Source organism: Nicotiana tabacum, unplaced genomic scaffold (genome assembly GCF_000715075.1).
Source record: "Nicotiana tabacum cultivar K326 unplaced genomic scaffold, ASM71507v2 Un00037, whole genome shotgun sequence".
In the NCBI taxonomy this organism is placed as follows: domain Eukaryota; kingdom Viridiplantae; phylum Streptophyta; class Magnoliopsida; order Solanales; family Solanaceae; genus Nicotiana; species Nicotiana tabacum.
The window spans coordinates 221,665-227,570 of record NW_027438275.1 but is presented as its reverse complement, the minus strand read 5'-3'; positions in this window follow the sequence as shown (position 1 = coordinate 227,570).

Below are 5,906 nucleotides of genomic sequence, written 5' to 3'. Positions count from 1 at the left end.
TTTTTGGCCAAAAAACTAGAATTCCGCCCGATTCCCATATTTTTGTGTGCTATCGCCCACGCCTTCCGAGTGGCGGGCCCACCGGAGATGGATTGCCTAAAAATTTTCCGGACTATCAAATATGACCTAAGGAACCATAGTCACCGCCCCGCCATGATCCTTCCTAGTCTTTTGCATTTTTCAGCCAAAAAACTAGAATTTCGCGCGATTTCCATATTTTCGTGTGCTTCAGCCCACGCTTACCAAGGGATCCCGGGAACCCCGAACCCCGATTGCCTAAAATTTTTATGTGCCATCAAATACGACCTAAGGAACCATAGTAACCACCCCGCGATGATCGTTCCTCATTTATTGCGTTTTTCGGCCAAACAACTAGAATTCCGCGCGATCCGATATTTTTTTGTGATATAGCCCACGCCTTCCGAGTGGTCCCGGGTCTCCGGACCCCTATCGCCTAAAATTTTTCCGGACTATCAAATAAGACCTAAGGAACCATATTCACCGCCCAGCCATGATCATTCCTAGTGTTTTCCGTTTTTCGGCAAAAACACTAGAATTCCGCGCGATTCCCATATTTTCGTGTCCTATAGCCCACGCCTTCCAAGTGAACCCGGGAACTCCGGACCCCTATCGCCTAAAATTTTTTCGGACTATCAAATATGACCTAAGGAACCATAGTCACCGCCCATCCATGATCATTCCTCATTTATTGCTTTTTTCGGCCAAAAAACAAGAATTCCGCTCGATTACCATATTTTTGTGTGCTATTGCCCACGCCTTCCGAGTGGGCCGGGCCGCCGGACTCGGATCGCCTAAAAACTTTTCAGGCCATCATTTAGGACCTAAGGAACCATAGTCACTGCCCCGCCATGATCGTTCCTCATTTTTTGCATATTTTGGCCAAAAAAATATAATTCCGCTCGATTACCATATTTTTGTGTGCTATTCCCCACGCCTTCCGAGTGGGCCGGGCCACCGGACTCGGATCGCCTAAAAAATTTTCGGGCCATCAATTAGGACCTAAGGAACCATAGTCACCGCCTCGCCATGATCGTTCCTCATTTTTTGCATTTTTTGGCCAAAAAACTAGAATTCCGCCCGATTCCCATATTTTTGTGTGCTATCGCCCATGCCTTCCGATTGGGTCGGGCCCCCCGGAGCCGGATCGCCTAAAAATTTTCCGGACTATCCAATACGACCTAAGGAACCATAGTCACCTCCCCGCCATTATCGTTCCTAGTCTTTTGCGTTTTTCAGCCAAAAAACTAGAATTTCGCGCGATTTCCATATTTTCTTGTGCTTTAGCCCACCCCTTCCAAGGGGTCCCAGGAACCCCGAACCCCGATCACCTAAAAATTTTTCGGGCCATTAAATATGACCTAAGGAACCATAGTAACCACCCCGCCATGATCGTTCCTCATTTTTTGCGTTTTTCGGCCAAACAACTAGAATTCCGCGGGATTCCCATATTTTTGTGTGTTATAGCCCACGCCTTCCGAGTGGTCCCGGGACCTCCTGACCCCTATCGCCTAAAATTTTTTCGGACTATCAAATACGACCTAAGGAACCATAGTATCCGCCCCACCATGATCGTACCTCATTTTTTGCGTTTTTCGGCCAAACAACTAGAATTTCGTGTGATTCCCATATTTTTGTGTGTTATAGCCCACGCCTTCCGAGTGGTCCCGGGACCTCCGGACCCCTATCGCCTAATATTTTTCCGGACTATCAAATAAGACCAAAGGAACCGTAGTCACCGCCCTGCCAAGATCTTTCCACATTTTTTGCATGTTACTGAAAAAGACCTAGAATTTCGCCCGATTCCCATATTTTGGTGTGCTATACCCACGCATTCCGAGTGGTCCCAAGAGCCGCGGACCCCGATCGCCTAAAATTTTTCCGGACTATCAAATAAGACCTATGGAATCATAGTATCCGCCTAGCCATGATCGTTCCTAGTTTTTTTCGTTTTTCGGCCAAAAAACTAGAATTCCGCGCGATTCCCATATTTTTGTGTGTTATAGCCTATACCTTCCGAGTGGTCCCGGGTCTCCGGACCCCTATCGCCTAAAATTTTTCCGGACTATCAAATAAGACCTAAGGAACCATAGTCACCGCCCAGCCATGATCGTTCCTATTTTTGTCCGTTTTTCGGGCAAAAAACTAGAATTCCGCGCTATTCCCATATTTTTGTGTCCTATAGCCCACACCTTCCAAGTGAACCCGGGAACTCCGGAACCCTATCGCCTAAAAATTTTTCGGACTATCAAATACGACCTAAGGTACCACAGTCACCTTCCAGCCATGATCGTTCCTCATTTTTTTGCGTTTTTCGGCCAAACAACTAGAATTTTGCGCGATCCCATATTTTTGTGTGTTATAGCCCACCCCTTCCGAGTGGTCCCGGGTCTCCGGACCCCTATCGCCTAAAATTTTTTCGGACTATCAAATAAGACCTAAGGAACCATAGTCACCGCCAAGCCATGATCGTTCCTAGTTTTTTCCGTTTTTCGGCCAAAAAACTAGAATTTCGCGCGATTCCCATATTTTTGTGTTTTATAGCCCACACCTTCCGAGTGGTCCCGAAACCTCCGGACCCCCATCGCCTAATATCTTTCCGGACAATCAAATAAGACCAAAGGAACCATAGTCACCGCCCTGTCAAGATCTTTCCACATTTTTTGCATGTTACTGAAAAAGACCTAGAATTTCGCCCGATTCCCATATTTTCTGTGCTATACCCACGCATTCTGAGTGGTCCCAAGAGCCGCGGACCCCGATCGCCTAAAATTTTTCCGGGCAATAAAATACGACCTAAGGAACCATAGTATCCGCCCCGCCATGATCGTTCCTCATTTTTTGCGTTTTTCGGCCAAACAACTAGAATTCCGCGCGATCCCATATTTTTGTGTGTTATAGCCCACGCCTTCCGAGTGGTCCCGGGACCTCCGGACCCCTATCGCCTAATATTTTTCCGGACTATCAAATAAGACCAAAGGAACCATAGTCACCGCCCCGCCATGATCGTTCCTAGTCTTTTGCATTTTTCAGCCAAAAAACTAGAATTCCGCGCGATTTCCATATTTTCATGTGCTTTAGCCCACGCCTTCCAAGGGGTCTAGGGAACCCTGAACCCCGATCGCTTAAAAATTTTCCGGGCCATCAAATACGACCTAAGGAACCATAGTAACCACCCCGCCATGATCGTTCCTCATTTTTTGCGTTTTTCGGCCAAACAACTAGAATTCCGCGCGATTCCCATATTTTTGTGTGTTATAGCCCACACCTTCCGAGTGGTCCCGGGACCTCCAGAACCCTATCGCCTAAAATTTTTCCTGACTATCAAATACGACCTAAGGAACCATAGTATCCGCCCTGCCATGATCGTTCCTCATTTTTTGCGTTTTTCGGCCAAACAACTAGAATTCCGCGCGATCCCATATTTTTGTGTGTTATAGCCCACGCCTTCCTAGTGGTCCCGGGACCTCCGGACCCCTATCGCCTAATATTTTTCCAGACTATCAAATAAGACCAAAGTAATCATAGTATCCGCCTAGCCATGATCGTTCCTAGTTTTTTTCGTTTTTCGGCCAAAAAACTAGAATTCCGCGCGATTCTCATATTTTTGTGTGTTATAGCCCATACCTTCCGAGTGGTCCCGGGTCTCCGGACCCCTATCGCCTAAAATTTTTCCGGACTATCAAATAAGATCTAAGGAACCATAGTCACCGCCCAGCCATGATCGTTCCTATTTTTGTCCGTTTTTCGGGCAAAAAACTAGAATTCCGCGCTATTCCCATATTTTCGTGTCCTATAGCCCACACCTTCCAAGTGAACCCGGGAACTCCGGAACCCTATCGCCTAAAATTTTTTCGGACTATCAAATACGACCTAAGGTACCATAGTCACCTCCCAGCCATGATCGTTCCTCATTTTTTTGCGTTTTTCGGCCAAACAACTAGAATTTCGCGCGATCCCATATTTTTGTGTGTTATAGCCCACCCCTTCCGAGTGGTCCCGGGTCTCCGGACCCCTATCGCCTAAAATTTTTTCGGACTATCAAATAAGACCTAAGGAACCATAGTCACCGCCAAGCCATGATCGTTCCTAGTTTTTTCCGTTTTTCGTCCAAAAAACTAGAATTTCGCGCGATTCCCATATTTTTGTGTGTTATAGCCCACACCTTCCGAGTGGTCCCGAAACCTCCGGACCCCCATCGCCTAATATCTTTCCGGACAATCAAATAAGACCAAAGGAACCATAGTCACCGCCCTGCCAAGATCTTTCCACATTTTTTGCATGTTACTGAAAAAGACCTAGAATTTCGCCCGATTCCCATATTTTCGTGTGCTATACCCACGCATTCCGAGTGGTCCCAAGTGCCGCGGACCCCGATCGCCTAAAAATTTTTCGGGCAATCAAATACGACCTAAGGAACCATAGTATCCGCCCCGCCATGTTCATTCCTTATTTTTTGCGGTTTTCGGACAAACAACTAGAATTCCGCTCGATTCCCATATTTTTGTGTGTTATAGCCCACACCTTCCGAGTGGTCCCGGGACCTCCAGAACCCTATCGCCTAAAATTTTTCCGGACTATCAAATACGACCTAAGGAACCATAGTATCCGCCCCGCCATGATCGTTCCTCATTTTTTGCTTTTTTTGGCCAAACAACTAGAATTCCGCGCGATCCCGTATTTTTGTGTGTTGTAGCCCACGCCTTCCGAGTGGTCCCGGGAACACCAGACCCCTATCGCCTAATATTTTTCCGGACTATCAAATAAGACCAAAGGAACCATAGTCACCGCCCCGCCATGATCGTTCCTAGTCTTTTGCATTTTTCAGCCAAAAAACTAGAATTCCGCGCGATTTCCATATTTTCACGTGCTTTAGCCCACGACTTCCAAGGGGTCCAGGGAACCCCGAACCCCGATCGCCTAAAAATTATCCGGGCCATCAAATATGACCTAAGGAACCATAGTAACCACCCCGCCATGATCGTTCCTCATTTTTTGCGTTTTTCGGCCAAACAACTAGAATTCCGCGTGATTCCCATATTTTTGTGTGTTATAGCCCACGCCTTCCGTGTGGTCCCGTGACCTCCTGACCCCTATCGCCTAAAATTTTACCGGACTATCAAATACGACCTAAGGAACCATAGTATCCGCCCCGCCATGATCGTTCCTCATTTTTTGCATTTTTCGGCCAAACAACTAGAATTCCGCGCGATTCCCATATTTTTGTGTGTTATAGCCCACGCCATCCGAGTGGTCCCGGGACCTCCGGACCCCTATCGCCTAATATTTTTCCGGACTATCAAATAAGACCGAAGGAACCATAGTCACCGTCCTGCCAAGATCTTTCCACATTTTTTGCATGTTACTGAAAAAGACCTAGAATTTCGCCCGATTCCCAGATTTTGGTGTGCTATACCCACGCATTCCGAGTGGTCCCAAGAGCCGCGGACCCCGATCGCCTAAAATTTTTCCGGACTATCAAATAAGACCTATGGAACCATATTATCCGCCTAGGCATGATCGTTCCTAGTTTTTTTCGTTTTTCGGCCAAAAAACTAGAATTCCGCGCGATTCCCATATTTTTGTGTGTTATAGCCCATACCTTCCGAGTGGTCCCGGGTCTCCGGACCCCTATCGCCTAAAAGTTTTCCGGACTATCAAATAAGACCTAAGGAACCATAGTCACCGCCCTGCCATGATCGTTCCTATTTTTGTCCGTTTTTCGGGCAAAAAACTAGAATTCCGCGCTATTCCCATATTTTCGTGTCCTATAGCCCACACCTTCCAAGTGAACCCGGGAACTCCGGAACCCTATCGCCTAAAATTTTTCCGGACTATCAAATACGACCTAAGGTACCATAGTCACCTCCCAGCCATGATCGTTCCTC